Below are 18815 nucleotides of genomic sequence, written 5' to 3' on the forward strand. Positions count from 1 at the left end.
ACAGCCAGAATCTCAGAAATCTACAGCATTGAAAGTAAGGAAGGGGAACCAAAATGTGTGATTGGGTTTTGTTGTGAACCCGTGAGGGAGGTTCTTAAATTGATTATTACAGTCTCATTGCCAGTAACATGGTGAGTGGTGGAGAAGAGAAGAGTTTTATGAGCTCAGGGTAAGTATCATTTCATGACTTTTTTAGCCTTTTGACTTTTTGGTATTATAGATGATGGAAAAAACTGAACTTGCTTTGTCTTTGACCAACAACAAATGTTTTAATGAGGTTTGAGAAGTCATGGGGATTAGAGAAAATGTTTAATCTTCTGTCCTTGTTTCTCATAACACTTACTCTGAGTCTTTTTTTTTTTTTACACTTATCACGTATTGTCATATAAAATGTAATTACCTGCGCACATATCTTATCTGTTTATTTATAAACTCCTTGGATTTATGGCAAAGCTTATTTTATCTTCATAACCCCATGGGATTACTTAATAACTTTTGTTGTTGTTGTTGAATTAAATCACTGAAATGTATAGCTTTTATTTGTAATTTTCCTTAATGACCTGTTTATCACTTAGCACCCTTCCTTCCTATCTAATAACTTATTCCATTTTTCTTAATGTTTCTTATGACCATATTGCTGTGCATAGAACACAAAAATACCCAGAGAAAGATCTGTGACATATTATATAAAACTTTTAGGGAATTCTAAAGTGAGAATAGTGATAAGACTCTGACAGTAGGGAAAAAAATATATAGTTTGTGATTTGCCCTGTTTTAGGAAGTGTCCATATCAAGCACACCAGAGAACTACTGATGAAAATATTACTAATGGTACATTTTCTAAATTTCAAATTTGATTGATCACCAAGTTTTTTATCTTTGTGATGTCTCTTGTGTTCATCTTTTACATTCTATTCCTACTATCTTTAGTACTTTGTTCCAGCAATATATCTATGATCTCCTATAAAGTCTCTTGGACTATCCTCCTAATATACCACTCATACTATCCTGAGACTTATACTTCTTAATTATTATTGTAATTGTGTCACATCTTAAATAAGATTCAAACTCTTAGAATATTATTCAAGGCCTTCTACCATTTGGCTCTGGTGTTTTCTGCTACTATCCAGCATGATAACTATAGGTTAGCTAATCTGAACTAATTATAGTTTTCCTAGCATCCACTGGAATTTCCCACCATTGAGTCATTTTTGTTCACATTGATTTCTATGCCTAAATGCCTTTTATCAAAGGACTAGTTCAACTATTACCTCTATCATAATGCCTTATATGATCACTTCAGCTGGAAGAAATCCATACCTCCTCCATATTCCTGTAATACTTTGTAACACTCAAATGAAATATCTTAAATACTGCCTCACAGTAAATTAGTAAAATTTCCCCCAATTTTACTTGGGGGAACTGTCATGGACAACTTTGCAACCCGCATTATAATTTACTTGTATGAGCATTTTTAAGTCCTTACTTTTGTATGGCACAGCGCTAAGTACTAAGGATAGAAAGAAAAAAAATGACATATAAACAGAAAAAAATGAGAGTGAGCTTAAATTCTAAGGTGGAGAGATATAATATTTATGTAGAAGAATAAATGCAAGATAATTTGAAGAAGGAGAGAGAAAGAATAACTGAGAGATGAGGAAAGGCGAGTTTTTCCTACATATATTGTCAATTTGGTATTGATATAGTCAATTATGCTAATAGCTTGTTAATATTGAACCAGCCCTGCATTCCTAATATAAATCCTACATGGTCATCCTGGGGATGATTTTCTGTAATCTTTTTGCTAATATTTTATTTAAGATTTTTGCATCAATATTCATTAGGAAGATTGGTCTATAATTTTCTTTCTCTGTTTTTGTTCTACCTGGTTTAAGTATCAGTACCATGTCTGTGTCATAAAAGGAATTTGGTAAGTACATATATTATCAAATGAAACTTTTAGGTACATTACATGGGGATTTCATTTAGGAAATTCTATAGCATTCTATTTCTTGATGTAGTCATCATAATACCATTCATAAACAGGTGCATCTGAAAAACCTTGCAACTTATATATAATAATATATAATAATTCCTATTCCATTCTGTTAATTGTTTTTGATAATTTTGTCAAATGCTTTTGGCCAGAGTATACTTCTGTCATTTGTGGCTCACTCTTAATGATTAGAGTGCTGAAGCACTTTGATACTTTGAGTAAACATTTTGCTTTATGAAATCAGTTGTTTTTCCAACCACCTACATATATATGCATAGTAAACATTATGGTATCTTTTATTTTCTGTTGATATTTTATTGATACTTTTTAAATGATTGACTTTGGGTAGGGTATTGGAACAGTTGCTACCTAGCAGCTCTGTCACTCTTTACCTGCTTCTAGTTTAGAAATTGTGGTTAGAATGAAAAAGGACTTGTGTCTGGAGATAGTATTCTCTAGTAGGCCTTTGCATGTGTACTGAACAAGAAACAAGTTCAGGAGCAATTCTAACCTCAGAACTGGAGAAAGATCTTAGTCCCATTCTCCAGCCACATCTGAGCCCACATGTAGAAGCAGTGGAATAACTAAGTCAAGAATTTCAAGCCTAAGGGGAGTCTACAATTCTATCAAAATGAACCTGCAAAACTTTATAGCTGATTAAGTGGCTGAGTCTGGCAGCAGTCTACTGGAATTTCCAATCAGAGACAAGCCATAGAAATATTTTTCAGACCCAAACTCATGATAGGAATTTGCAGAACTCAGACCCAGAAGACATTAATCAGACATTGCCTTGAACCATACCAATTTAGAATACTGAAAGCTTCACATCCTCATCCTGACATGTGTCTGAGAACCTAGAATAACAGAACACTTAGTACCCCAAGATAGCAGCAAAAAGACCCAAAAGGACAAAAGTTCAATACAAATATTCCTCTCAGAAATGCAAAAGGCTCAATCAAATGTGAAGTCCAAATACACAGAAGTAGACTGGAAGAATGAAAAAACAAACAATAAAAATAATTATACCTTAAAGAGCTGTTGTGGTGACAGGAATACCCAATACACAAATCTAGAAGAAGAAAAAATGCAAATTTGTGACATTTTGGTCTAGTAGATTGGTGAAGGTGGCAGTGCTTCTGCTGCTGGTCCTTCTCCCCCCACCCCATCCTCCTCCTTACTACTTCTACTGATGATAATATCTCACTTGATCCTCACAAAAATGGCGGGAGATAGGTGCTATTATTAGTATCCCCCTTTTACTGATGAAGATTCCAGTGTTTGAGTTCTCTTTTTTTGTTAGATTTATCTAGGTCTGGGGGGTGTAAATTGAACTTCCTTCAAAACTGTCTTCTCCCATTTCATCTTCTAGCTTTTATTTGTTTTTTTAACAATCATTTTTAGCTTTTAAAGAAATCCTTACTTGAACTCTTCCAAGAATTCTGGTCAGATATGTGCCCAAGATGCATTTTTTTTCCATTTAGAGAAATGCACATTAAAACAGCTTGGAGGTTCCATCTCATACTGACTAGAGTTGAGAAGTTGAGAAAAAAGGAAAATTGCAAATGCTGATGGAATTGTGGGAAAACAGGCACAATAATGCATGGCTGGTGGAACTATGGAATACTCCTGCCAATTTGGAAAGAAATTTGTAACTATTCTTATGAACTTATTAAAATTTGCACATCCTAAGAATGTTTGTGGTAGTCCTCTTTGTAGTGGCCAGAAACTGGAAACTGAGTGGATGCCCATCAGTTGGAGAATGGCTGAATAAATTGTGGTATATGAATAGTATGGAATATTATTGTTCAGTAAGAAATGACCAACAGGATGATTTCAGAAAGGCCTAGAGAGACTTACACGAACTGATGCTGAGTGAAACGAGTAGGGCCAGGAGATCATTATATACTTCAACAACAGTACTATATGATGATCAATTCTGATGGACCTGGCCATCCTCAGCAATGAGATGAATCAAATCAGTTCCAATGGAGAAGTAATGAACTGAACCAGCTACACCCAGCGAAAGAACTCTGGGAGATGACTAAGAACCATTACATTGAATTCCCAATCCCTATATTTTTACCCACCTGCATTTTTGATTTCCTTCACAGGCTAATTGTACAATATTTCAGAGTCCAATTCTTTTTGTACAGCAAAATAACGGTTTGGTCATGTATACTTATTGTGTATCTAATTTATATTTTAATATATTTAACATCTACTGGTCATCCTGCCATCTGGGAGAAGGGGTGGGAGGAAGGAGGGGAAAAATTGGAACAAGAAGTTTGGCAATTGTCAATGTTGTAAAGTTTCCCATACATATAACCTGTAAATAAAAAACTATTAAAATAAAAAAATAATAAAAAAAATTTGCACATCCTTTCACTCAGTGATATTGCTACCAGGTCTTTATTCCAAAGAGATCAAAAAAAGAGGGAAAGAATTGCTATGAATACAAATATTTATTTGTGGTCATGAAGACTTGGAAATTAAGGTGTGCATCAATTAGAGAACTGCTAACAAGTTATGGTATGTGCATGTAATAGAATACTGCCATGCTATTAATGTTGACAAAGGGGATGGTTTCTAAGAAACATGGGTAGTCTTATGAACTTATACATAGTGAAATAAGTGGAATCAGGAGAACAGTGTATACAGTAACAGTAATGCTGTAAATATGAACAATCTTGAAATTAAGAACTCTGATCAATGCATTGACCATCCATAATTCTAGAGGAGTCCAGATGAATCATACTATCCATTTCCTTATAGTGAAGATGGACTCAGAGTAGAGATTGAGACTTTTTTTGACATAACAAGTACAGAAATTTGTTTGCCTTGACTTTTCACAGTTTTAATTGGGGAGTTACTTCATTTGCTTTCTCAGTTGAAAGGGCTAAAGAATGAGGATAATACAACAAAATAAAATTTAATTTAATAAATAAAAAGAGGATAAAATTCCAGCAGTGATCAATATAGCAAAAAAAAACCTCTCATATTATTTACAACATTTTATATCTCTAGACTCCTACCTCTATGAAGAAGACAGGGTAAGGGATGTCTACAAATAGTTCTTTTAGACTAAGGTTGTTTTGTGTAATTTTGCAATATTGGTTTTTAATTGTTTTGTGGTTGTTACTTATGTTAACATTATTGTAGCTATTGTGTATTTCTAGCTCTGAATACTTCATTTGCATCAATTGATGTAAATATTTTTATTTCTGTCTTCATCTTTTTACAGAAGATTAATATTTGATTATGCCGTTGTGCCACAGTGATTTTTCTTTGTTACTATAAAAAACCCTGTCATAAATGTTTTCATGTATATGGAGCCTTTCTTTTTGTCAATGTCCTCATTGGAATATATTTCTAGCAATGAAATCTCTGGATGGAAGGATATGGATATTTACCAACGTTTTATTTCCACACTCCCAAATTGCATTCAAGAACAATTTAGCTAATTCACAACTCCACTAAAATGTATTAGTGTGCACCTTTTCCCATGATTTCTTCAATATTTATTCTTTCCATGTTTTCTTATTTTTGCCATTTTATTGTATAAGTTTCACACTTTAAATTTGCGAGTAGTTTTGATATTTGTTTCTCTTACTAGTGATTTAGAGTATTCTTTGAAATAGTTATTAGTGGTTTGCCATTTTTCTTTAAGAACTATTCATATCTTTGAGCACTTGCCTATGGACAAGTTGATTTTGGCATATATATGTAAATAATGTACACAAATATATGCATATGTGTGTATGAATGTATATATGTAATAAATACATATCTTTAATCTTATTTTTGAAAATTCTGATCAGATATATTTGATACAGAGGGTTTTTTCCCATGTGAACTATGTGCCTTTTTTTCTAAGTGCATAAATTTTGTGCAAAAGGCCATCAATTTCATATAACCACAATTATTTGTTTTATATTCTTTAGTTGCATGTTTTCCTCATTTAATTAAGAATTTGTCTCCTGCTAATAGCTGTGAAAGGAATATGATCTACTGCTCTTTTGTTTTTTGGTGGTATGATCTTTAATATTAAAATCAGGTCACATATTCATTTGAATTTATTGTGAAATATGCTATATTTGTCTAAGCCCAGTTTCTGCGAGACATCTTTTTAGTTCTCCCAGATAAGGAGTTCTTTCCTAAACAATCTATGTTTTGGAGTTCACTGAACACTAGGTTATTGAATATTGTTATTTATAATTATCCCTGAAATAGGAGCCAAGATGGAGAGTAGACATGTCTCTCTCTGACCTCCTCTGAGCTTCCCTCATATCAACAGCAGATTAAGCCTTTGAACTAGTTTTGGAATGACAGAACCCACAAATATTTGGAGTACAACAAATTTCCAGGAGAAGATATTTTGGAAGAACTTCAGAAAAGATCTGTTTCACTTGGGCAGGGGAAGAGATGGCTGAGTCCAGCCAGCAGTGGAGGTACCCCAGGCATTGCTGTGTCTACACATTGCTGCATTTACTGCAAGACTCTTAGGCTACCAGTGGATCAGCAGATTAGCTGTAAGATCCCCAAAGTAAATACAAAAGGCAAATTGTGAGCTCCAGAACCCCAGAATGCAGGATCTGGCTATGCCTACCCAGCACCAGAAGTCTGTCAGCAACACTGGCCCTAGGGCAGACTAAAGCAGTTGTCACCCCTTTGCCTCAATCTTTAAAAAAAAGCAAAAAGAATTCTGACCATAGACAGCTTTTTTGGAGAAAGAGAAGAACAGACCTCAATCCCTGAGGTTTCTAAAGGCAAACCAGCTCCAGATGAAGCCCCAAAGGGTGATATGAGTTGTTCCCCATTTCACAAGGCTCTCTTCGAAGATTTCAAAAGGATCTTAAAAGAGTGAGGAAGAAAAATGGGGAAAGGAAATGGGATCTTTGCAAGAGGGTATGGAAAAAGAAAAACAGAAATTATTTGAAGAAAACTCCTTAAAATAGATTTGATGAAATGGAAAAGGCAAATAATTCCTTACAAAATAGATTTGATGAAATGAAAAAAACATGTAACTCCTTACAAAATAGATATGAAAAAGAAACCAATCCATTGAAAAAATAGAATTTGTGAAATGAAAAAAAAAATGCAATGAACAAAACATCTCAATTGGCTAAATGCAAAAAGAGATAAAACAGCCAACTGAAGAAAATAATTCACTAAAATTAGAATTGAACAAATGGAAGTGAATGACTCAATGAGTCTTCAAGAATCAGTCAAAACCAAAAAATGAAAAAAAAATAGAAGAAAATGTAAAATACCTCATTGGAAAAACAACTGACCTGGAAAATAGATCTAGGAGAGACAACCTAAGAATTATTGGACTTCCTGAAAAACCATGATGAAAAAAAAGTCTAGACATGATATTTCAGTACATCATCAAGGAAAATTGCCTGGATGTCCTAGAACTAGAGGGTAAAATAGCCATTGAAAGAATTCACCGATCACCTCCTGAAAGAGACCCCCAAAATAATAATTCCAAGGAATTCCATAGCTACATTTCAGAATTATCAAATCAAGGAGAAAATATGGCAAGGAGCCAGAAGGAAACGATTCAAATATTGAGGAACCACAATCAGGATTATCCAGGACATAGCAGCTTCTACTTTAAAAGATTGAAGGGCATGAAATCTAATATTCTGAAAGGCAAAGGAACTTAGATTGCAGCCAAGAATCAACTATACAGCAAAACTGAACATCATCTATCAGGGGAAAAGATGGACATTCATTGAAACAGGTGAATTTCATCTATTTCTGATGAAAAGACCAGAGTTGAATAGAAAATTTGATCTTCACATTCAGAACTCAAGAGGTACATAAAAAGCTAAAAGTTAAAAAGCTTATATCCCCATATGGGAAGGTGATATGCTTAACTCTTTAGATCTGTATCTCTATTATGGGCATACATAGAGAGTGCAGGTATAATTTAATTTTATTGTGATGATTTAAAAAAAGAAACTAGAGGAGGAAAGGTGATTCTACTGGAAGAAGAGGAAAATGGAGTTAAAATGGTATAAATTATATCTTATCGGGAGGCAAAAAAGACCTATTGCAATTGAGGAAAAGAGCAGAGGGGGATGAGAATTGTGTGAATCTTACTCTCATTAGATTTGGCTCATAGAGAGAATATCAGACACATTTTGCTTTAGAGAGAAACTTGTTTCACCCTATAGGAAAATAGGAGGGGAAGGGGGAAAAATGGTGGGGAACCTAATAGAAGGGACAACAGAAATAGAAGGGGAAAGGCATTAGAAAAGGTAAGGGCTTTCAAAAGGGGAGGACTGTTTGAGGGAAGGGATGATCAGTGACAAAATACTGGGGAGGAGGGAAGAGGAACAGGGAAGAGAAAAATATTATTATCCATTTTTTGTTTTTTCTGTTGATATATTTTTTCAATTATTTGACAAATACCAAATGACTTTTATGGCTCCTTCTTTGCAATGTAGCTTGAGGCTTGCAAATGGTATTTCTCTTCCAGTTCTACATTTTTTTTCATTATTTCCTTTGATGTCCTATATCTTTTATCTCTTCAAATGAATTTTAAGATTTTATTGTAAAATGTGGCTGTGGTAATTTGATTGGCATAACACAAAATTTGTAAATTAGCTTTGGTAGTATTATCATTTATATTATATTGGTGTGATGCAGTCATGAACACCAAATATTTATCTAACCATTTAAATCTTTATTTCTTCAATATATATAATTGAATCTATAAAAGCATTGAATGTATTTGCATAGATTGAGTCCCAAATATTTTATGTATTTCTTAATTATTTTGAATTGTAGTTTTTATTACTGCATCCTCTGTTTTGCCTTTCTTTGTATCCCCAAATATTAGCGCAGTGCCTGGCAAACAGTAGGTGCCCAGTAAATGGTTGTTAAAAGCCTGACTACCTTTGATAGTGGTTTGTTGCTTATGGTTTCTTTTAGTAAAATATAATTGCCTTGTTTATCTCTCAACACTGTGAATCTTTTCTGGTCTGATGGCAGAAATGCACCTCTTGCTTTTTTGGATTCATCTGGTACATGATCAGTATTCCAGCCTCTCATTTTTTTATGTGTGTATGTCTGCCTTTTAAATCTGTTTTTGAAAACAGTTTTGTTTTATTGGACTCTATATTGCATTCATATCTAAATTATTAGTTAGATTTATACTTTGATTTATATCCCTAGAATTTTTCAAAATTAAGATTATCGTTTCCCATTTTTCTTTCAAGTCAGTCTTTTTGTTTCCATGATTACTTTAGCTTAATGTGCTTTAAGGCAAATCTGTTTGGTAGGCTGTCTTGCCCTCATCTTCAACTTACTCTCCCATAACTCAACTCTTCTCAATTTCCTTTTGCCAACTGCTGTTATAATGTGGGGAGGTCATTGGTTGATTAACTTGATAATTTGTTCCTTTCCTTTTATTTAGTTTTTTAATGCTTTCCCTATGTACTCTTTATTCCTCTATGTTAAGTGGTTAATTCATAATTTCCCCTCCTTTACTCCTCTGTAACTTCTTTTGATTGTTAGTTTTCTTTTTCTGAATCTTTTTTCAAAGAATCATTTATTTACATTGTTCTCTTTGCCAATTATTTTCCCCATTCTCTTTTCCAAACTTTCATTCTTTGTTTTATGCTTATTTATTTTGTCTTTAGCCTCTTAGTTTCCTGTTCATTTAATGATTCTAAAGTATCAAGTTTGACTTCCCTCTTCTAACTAGTTTATTGCCTATCTATTTTATTGCCTTATAGAATTTGTTCCCTCACTCCCTTTTTTTTTTTGTTTGCTTCATTCTCAGAAGTATCACTTTAATGAGGAAAGCCATGAGGATAAAAGTACTGCCCTGTTATAGTCCATTTGTATCCTTAGCACTTCCTTTGATAATTGTTTCCCAAATCCCATACCATATCTTCTTTGGACTCATTAGATATGTGTAGTTTCTTTGTTTGGGTTCCTTGTGGGATCTGTGAAGCCATATCCAATGTCTTTGGCTCTTAATGCAATCTGATCCAGTAAATATTTATTATGTTCTTCCTATGGCCCAGAACTGTACTAAGTTCTGGGGATACAATGAATAAAAATAAAGGAGTTCTCTGTCCTCAAGGAGTCTATAATCTAGTGGGTGGAGACAACGTACAAAAGTAGGCAGGGTTACTAAGGGTTACTTGGTATGGGGGCATCTTGTTTCATGGAGTAGAAAACAAAACAGGCAGGGCTGCAAATGCAGAGTAGACTGATCCCAAAAGTTTGGTTTCTCCTTCTATGAAGGAAATTATTGAAAGAAATTTGAAACATCACTCTGTAGCTCTGCAATATAAGCTCTGCAATAAGAAGAGACTGAGAGATGTAGTGCTGATACTACTGTTAGCTGATCTAAGGACACTGCTAAAACAGCAATGGCAGGGAAAATGATACATCCTCCAGTTCTCCTCCAACAAAAAGGTGGCAGTGGAGCTGGAAGGAGATTCTGGCAATAACCAAAGCCAGTACTTCTCCTTGTCACCCTCCCCGGGTGACGTTTCTTCCTCAGAAGTTTCCTGTAATACTCCCTCTCCTGGCTCAGTACTCCTGGAACTCTCCAATTACAGCTAACTGGATGCTTTTATTCATGACCCAGGGATTATGAAGAAATCCCCCAGGCAACGGAAACAGACTACACATCTGGTATTATTTCACTTCTTCCAGTGACTTTCAAAGGCTTTCTTTACTTAGTCTCAATCCTATGTTTGAGAACTCACTAATTGTGCATCTTATTACTTTATTTGTGATGGGGATAACTTAATTGATTTATTCAGTCACTCAGTCCTTAGATAGAAATGCATCTCTTTTATTGAATGTCTACTTTTTTAGTGATTAGACTCCTATTTACAGAGTATATAATAGTGGGTTAGATCTTGAGCTTATTTGCTTTTTGGAATATATTATTTCTTTCTGTTTCTAATGGATATAATAGACTAGTCTTCTGTTCATTCAAATTTCCTTTCCATTATATTTGGAAGTATTTCCACTTGTTATATGCAAAATTTGTCATTAGAATTATTATATGTATCTTATGAATTTTGGAGTTTGAAGCATATATTTTTATTTTTTGGGGGAAGCAATCTATATGAGCTTTGATTGTTGCTTTTTCTGTATTCAGAAGTTTGAAGAAGTTTTCTTGCATTATTTTTACATTATATTGTTTTCTGGTTAGCCACCGTCTTTTTAAGATTAATGTATTTTGCTTATGTAGAGACATTTGTTTAACGTTATCACTTTTTGCTTCTCTTCTTTTTCATTGTCTTTCACTTCAGGATACTTGTATCCCTCCTCTGGTGTTCTTTCTTTTACTTTTTTGAAGAGGTTCTCCAGCATAGATTAAAATTTTTCTGTTCTCATTATTCTTGCCATACAAGCCATATGCTCTGTCATTTTTTCACTATTAATGTCTTCTCTCAAAATTATGATTTCTCTCTTGAATCATTATGTGATATCCTTCTGCAAGTCCATGCTATCTGAGGAATCAGTAGGATTCTGTGTTTCATCAGATGTTCAGTTTCTTTTATCTTGCAGTATTTACTTAGAGAAGTTTGTCAATTCTTACATGGTATGGACCTTCATTTTTAATTTTAGTTTTTCTTCTGTTGATTTATCTACATGCATTCTAGGTTTTTAAATGAATTTTCTTCCTCCTGAAATCTTTTGTGATTTTAGTCTTGTTTTCCTTATGTTTTCCTGTTGCTCGTTTTTTATTCATTCCTTTTTGAGGATGAGTTTACCCCCTTGGGTTGCAACTCAAATTTCTCTAAGCTTTCTCCTACATTGGGACATTTTCCCCCACTAGTCTCAGTCCTTGACCTAAGACTCAAGAAATAAGATTGGCTCTAGCCAGATACATCCCTTTTTTCTTTGAACCTTTTGCAATGCATGCTGACTCTCTACCCCTATTCTCTCTGTTCTTTAGTTCTCTGGTTTGACTGAATCAGTACCTGCCATTTTTTGTAGTCTTGGGAAAAGGTTAGAGGGTTATTCTGAACATCACTTCTGTAGCCTTGGGATTCCCCAATCCAGGGTGAACCTAGAGAAGAAAAGCTTGATTTCTTTTCTGCCAGTAGTTGATGAGAGTTGAGATCTCCTTTTTCTGGGGAAAGAGAAGGAATAGAGCAAGCTGGCAAAGACATTGCAGCTGTGGGCTTTTGAATGTGAGCCTTTTGGTTGGTTTGTATAACTACTCTGCCAGAACATGGAAGTCTGGAGCAAAGTGTGCTGAATAATATCTTGAGAATTAGAATCCTGCAATGTTCATTCAGAAATGCTGTGACCTTGTTAGGCTTCTTCTTTTTTTATTAATCTTGTGAAAATAGTTGTCATTATTATACTTCTGAAGTAGGATTTTCCTTTTTATCCTTCTCTTCTCTCTTTTGGTTTTTCCCTTTCCTCCTTTTCCTCCCTCCCTCTACATCCCCTCAAATGTCTGCTTGTCCATGTTCTTGGTCATATGACTTATAAGTCTATAACTTTTACTTGTTTGTCTTTGAAGATTATTACACAGTGGATACTAAAGGAATATTTTTGTTAGGTGCCATAGTGAGGGGAAAGGCAGATGTGTAAGACATAAAATGTGTTAGTAAAATTTGCATTCTTTGAAGGTAAAAAATTTTTGGGGGGTCTATTTTAGAAATTGTGTCCTCCAAATTTAATATGGTCCCTGGTAAAAAAAAAAGTAGGCATTTTATAAATGTTTATTGGATTGAATTGAAAAAACCTTCTCACAGAATGTATAATCTTGTTATAAAGTCTTTAAAAATAGAAGGCAGTTTGTCATAAATGACAGATGAGTTGTACAGGTATGAAGAGTTCCAAAAAGGAAAGATAACTCTCAGGTAATGTCATCCAAGAAGCTTTAACACAAGAGATAGGATTTGCAGTGGACTTCGATGTCTAGAGAGGATTCGTATAAATAAAGAAGGCAGGCAAAGAGGAAAATGCTATTTTAAAAATACTGAATTTGAAGTATTAACTAGATATATAAGTGAAAAAATTCCATGAGAATTATGTTATAAAAACTTGAGTGAGATACCAGGTGAATTTGGGGAGTTATTCCCAAAGAAGTTAGATAATCATTTATGGTTCTGTAAGAGGGAAAGATCTAAGACAGATACGAGAAGAGCCCCAAGGACAGATACTTAGAAAATATTCACATCAGCAAACAAGGGGAATGATCAGATAAAAAGGTGAAAAGTTCTCATAAGATACTCATATAGCATTCCAGTTATAGTATAAGAACAATCCTGGCCTGCAAGTCAAAAAACCCAGATAGTAGGCTTGACTCTGCTACTACCGAGTTATATGACAATGGATAACTTCTTACCATCTCTGAGTCTCAGTTTATAATTTTGTAAAATAATGGTTGACCTACATAACCATGATCAGAAATTGTGCTATTCCTAGCTGTGTGACTCTGGACAAGTTATTTAATTCCAATTGCCTCAGAAAAAGAAGAAAGAAATTGTGCTATTCTAATAGTGCTAGTCCTATAGTGACACTGTAAAAATCCAGGCACTGAGGAAGTGTCTTATATCCAAACCATATAAATATTTGAGGAAGGAATTGAGAACATTTAGCTTAGGGGAAAAAAGGACTCGGGGTTCAGAGTAAGGAAACATTGTAATTCTCTTCAAGTACTTGAAGGACTTTCTTGTGAAAAATAGACAGCACTTCTGTCTGGTCATAAAGCTGAAAAGAGACTAGAAGATGGCTTGATATCAGGAAGTACTTCCTCATAATGAAAGAAGGTGAAATGGGCTGGCACTAGAGCTGGCAAGCCCTTCAACCTCTGGAAATTTTCAAGCAGAGCCGAGTTGATCATTTGACAGCAACATGTTTATCAGGGATTCTTTTTCAGGTACAGCTTGATCTAAAGGTCCGTTCTTACACTTAAGTTCTTTAATTCTATAATTCTGCAAGTTTAACACCTCAGTAAACACATCCCATCTCTTGGATACTTCAAACAAAAATTCCATCAGATGGAAACTTATAAGAAACCAAGATGTGTCAATTCCCAAGTAGTTTTCCACCATTTACCAAGTAGCCTCTGATATATATGAGTAATACAAGGCTCAGAATCTAGAGCTCAATACAGGCCTATTATGGCTCTGTGAGAATTCATATGCCTTTTGCCATAAGGAATTAGCATGTATGGGTACTGTATAAGACTATGTCAGCTACATTGTGGTCATTTTTATTTATGCTTCTGTAATATGAGTGTAAAGATCTGTAATGTGAGAAAATCAATTAGCTATTGGTAGAGGGCAAGCTGGTTGAATAAACAGGAAGAAATAATTCAGAAGTAACACCCAGCATTTACTGAAAAATCAAGGACTACAGAGACTCAAACACATAAATACCAAATGAGAAAGTCAAAGTGAAGTGGAAATATGTATATGGGAGTATTTATGGCAAAGTCTAACAAGCTTTTGTAGGAAAAAGTACTACCTCCTCTATGAAAGGTAACATTGTTAATTTTTCTCCAAAACTTTTTATTTTCAAAACATATGCATGGATAATTTGACAACATTGACCCTTGCCTGACCTTGTGTTTCAGATTTTCTCCTCCTTCTCCCTACATTCTCCCCTAAATGACAAGCACTTCAATATATATTAAACATGTTAAATATGTTAAATCCTATATGTATAAACATTTATATAATTCTCTTGCTACACAAAGAGAAATCAGATCAAAAAAAGAAAGTCAATGAGTAAGGAAACAAAATCCAAGTGAACAACAACAAAAAGAGTGAGAATGTTATGTTGTCATCCACATTTAATTCATACAGTCTTCTCTTTGGGTGTAGATGTATTTCTTCATCACAAGATCATTAGAACTGGCATCAATCATCTCATTGTTGGAAAGAGTTACGTTCATCAGAATTGATCATCATATAATATTGATGTTGTAGCATCGGTTCATGTAAGTCTCTCCAGGCCTCTGTGAAATCATCCTCCTGATCATTTTTATAGAAAAATAATATTCCATAACATTCATATACCATAACTTATTCATCCATTCTCCAAATGATGGGCTTCCATTCAGTTTCCAGTTTCTTGCCACTATAAAAAGGGCTGTTGCTGATGATATGATGGTATACTTAGAGAACCCCAAAGATTCTACTAAAAAGTTATTAGAAATAATCCACACCTTTAGCAAAGTTGCTGGTTATGAAATAAATCCACATAAGTCATCAGCATTCTTATATATCACTAACAAAATCCAATAGAGTTAGAAAGAGAAATTCCATTTAAAGTAACTACTGATTGTATAAAATATTTAGGAATCGATCTGCCAAGAGAAAATCAGAAACTTTATGAGCAAAACTACAAAACACTTTCCACACAAATTAAGTCTGATCTAACCAACTGGAAAAATATTAAATGCTCTTGGATTGGGTGAGCAAACATAATAAAGATGACAATACTACCTAATAATCTATTTATTTAGCGCTATACCAGACTCCCCCAAAACTATTTTGATGACGTAGAAAAAATAACAACAAAGTTCATATGGAAAAATAAAAGGTCAAGAATTTCAAGGGAATTTGTTGGAATCTTTACAAATTGTTAAGCCATTAGAGTTGATAGAGACAATAATTATCTAATTTGGCATGGTTCAATGATCTTGGAAGGAAATGTTTTGGGCCAAAACTTGAAACAAGGTACTAAGTACAACTGATAGAAAATAATGCTTGTGTTCAAAACTCCCTTGAAGTTCTTTTTATTTTATTTTATGTTATTTTTTTATTTAATAGCCTTTTATTTACAGGTTATATGCATGGGTAACATTACAGCATTAACAATTGCAAACCTCGTTCCTTTTCCCCATCCCACCCCTCCCCAGATGACAAGATGACCGAGATGTTAAATAATTAAAATATAAATTAGATAAAAAGTATACATGAAACCGTTTTTTTTTGAAAAAAAAGAATCAGACCGAAATATTGCAATTGTTTGGAAGGGAAACAAAAATTTGGGAAGTAAATATAGGGATTGGGAAATTAATGGTTTTAGTCATCTCCCAGAGTTCTTTCTCTGGTTTCAATTCATTCATTGAAATGATTAGTTGATCTCCTTGCTGAGGATGGGAGTCCATCGAACTGTCATATATGTTTTGAATATAAATGATCTTCTTGGTCCGTCATTTTCTCAGCATCGTTCGTGTAAGTCTCCCAGGCCTTTCTGAAATTATCCTGTTGGTTTTTCTTACAGAAAATAATATTCCATAATTCATATACCACAATTTATTCAGCCATTTCTCTTAACTGATGGCATCCACTAGTTTCAGTGTTTCCACTAAAATGCCACAAACATTCGTCAAATACAGGTCCCTTTCCCTTCTTTATATGTCTTTGGGATATGTCAGTAGAAACACTTTGATCAAAGGGTATGACATTTGATAACTTTTTGAGCATAGTTCCAAACTACTCTCCAAGAATGGTTGATCGTTCAACAACTCTTACCAACAATGCATCAAACCAGTTTTCCTCAATCCCTCCAACACTCATATTATTTTTTTCCTGTCATCTTAGGACAATCTAAGGGTGTAGTGGTATCTTAGAGTTGTCTTAATTGCATTCTTGATTAATAATGACTTGAGCATCTTTTTTTTTTTTTTTTAATTTTTTTATTTAATAGCCTTTTATTTACAGGATATATACATGGGTAACTTTACAGCATTAACAATTGCCAAACCTCTTGTTCCAATTTTTCACTTCTTACCCCACCCTCCTAGATGGCAGGATGACCATAGATGTTAAATATATTAAAATATAACTTAGATACACAATAAGTATACATGACCAAAACATTATTTTGCTGTACAAAAAGAATCAGACTCTGAATTATTGTACAATTAGCTTGTGAAGGAAATCAAAATGCATGTGCATAAATATAGGGATTGGGAATTTAATGTAATGGTTTTAGTCATCTCCAGAGTTATTTTCTGGGCATAGCTAATTCAGTTCATTACGTCGTTAGAAATGATTTTGGTTGATCTCGTTGCTGAGGATGGCCTGATCCATCAGAACTGGTCATTATATAGTATTTGTTGAAGTATATAATGATCTCCTGGTCCTGCTATTTCCTCCAGCATCAGTTCGTGCAAGTCTCCAGGCCTTTCTGAAATCATCTGTTGGTCATTTCTACAGAACATAACATTCCATAATTTCCATACAATTTTTCAGCCATTCTCCAACTGATGGACATCCATTCAGTTTCCAGTTTCTACCACCACAAAAGGGCTGCCACAAACATTCGTGCACATACACCCTTTCCCTCTTTATAATTCTTTGGGATATAATCCCAGTAGTAACACTGTGGATCAAAGGGTAGCAAGTTTGATAACTTTTGAGCATAGTTCCAAACTATTCCAAATGGTTAATTCGTTCACAATCCACCAACAATGCATCAATGTCCCAGTTTTCCCATCCCCCAACAATCATCATTATTTTTTCCTGTCATCTTAGCAATCTGACAGGTGGTTAGTGGATCTTAGAGTTGTCTTAATTTGCATTTCTCTGATTAGTAATGACTTGGCATCTTTTCATTGACTAAATAGTTTCAATTTTTCATCTGAGAATTTTCTTGTTCATATCCTTTGACCATTTTTCAATTGGAGAATGGGTTGTTTTTTTATAAATTAGAGTTCTCTATATATTTTGAAATGAGGCCTTTATCAGAACCTTTGACTGTAAACATATTTTGGTTTATTGGTTTCCCTTATATCTTTTGTTCTGCATTATTTCTGATGCAAAAACTTTTTCAGTTTGGTATAATCGAAATTTTAATATGTGATCATAATGATCTCTAGTTCTTTTTGGTCATAAGTCCTTCCCCTTTCCACAGGTGTGGAAGGTAAACTATCTGGTTCCTCTAATTTATTAATAATTTCATTCTTTATGCCACAGTCATGAACCCATTTTGACCTTTATCTTGGTGTGGTGTTAATGGGATCAAGCCTAATTTCTGCCATACTAATTTCCAATTTTCCAGCAATTTTTATCAAACAGTAAATTCTTATCCAAAAAGTGGGTCTTTTGGGTTTGTCAAAGACTAGTTGATAGGTTGACTGTTTATCCTTAACTCCAACCTATTCCCACTGATCAACTAATCTTTCCTTAGCGAATACCAAATGGTTTTGGTAACTGTTGCTCTATAATTAATTTCAGATCTGGTAAAAGCGTCACCTTCATTTGATTTTTTCATTAATTCCTTGAAATTTTTGACCTTTTGTTTTTCCATATGAATTTTGTTGTTATTTTTCTAGGTCATTAAACAGTTTTTGGGGATCATTGGTATAGCACTAAATAAATAATTAGTTTAGTGACTATTTATCTTTTTTTATATTTGTCCCTTCCAAGAGCATTTAATTTTTCAATTGGTTAGATCAAAGACTTTTTTGTGAAAAAGTGGTCTGTATTTTGCTCATAAAGTTTCTGATTTTCCTTGGCAGGATAGATTCCTAAATATTTTATATTATCGGTAGTCATTTAAATGGAATTTTCTTTGTAACTTGACTGTTGGATTTTGTTAGTGATATTAAGAATGTTGATGACTTATGTGGGTTTATTTTTATAACCAACAACTTCTAAAGTTGTGGATTATTTCTAATAACTTTTTTAGTAGAATCTCTGTTCTAATATACCATCATATTGTTTCCAAAGAGTGATATTTGGTTTTCATTGCTCATTCTAATTCCTTTAATTCTTTTCTCAGCTCTTATTGCCAAAGTAGTTTCTAATCAAATTAAAATAACGGTGATAGTGGGCAACTTTGTTTCACTCCAAGATCT

Source organism: Sarcophilus harrisii, chromosome X, assembly GCF_902635505.1.
Source record: "Sarcophilus harrisii chromosome X, mSarHar1.11, whole genome shotgun sequence".
NCBI lineage: Eukaryota > Metazoa > Chordata > Mammalia > Dasyuromorphia > Dasyuridae > Sarcophilus > Sarcophilus harrisii.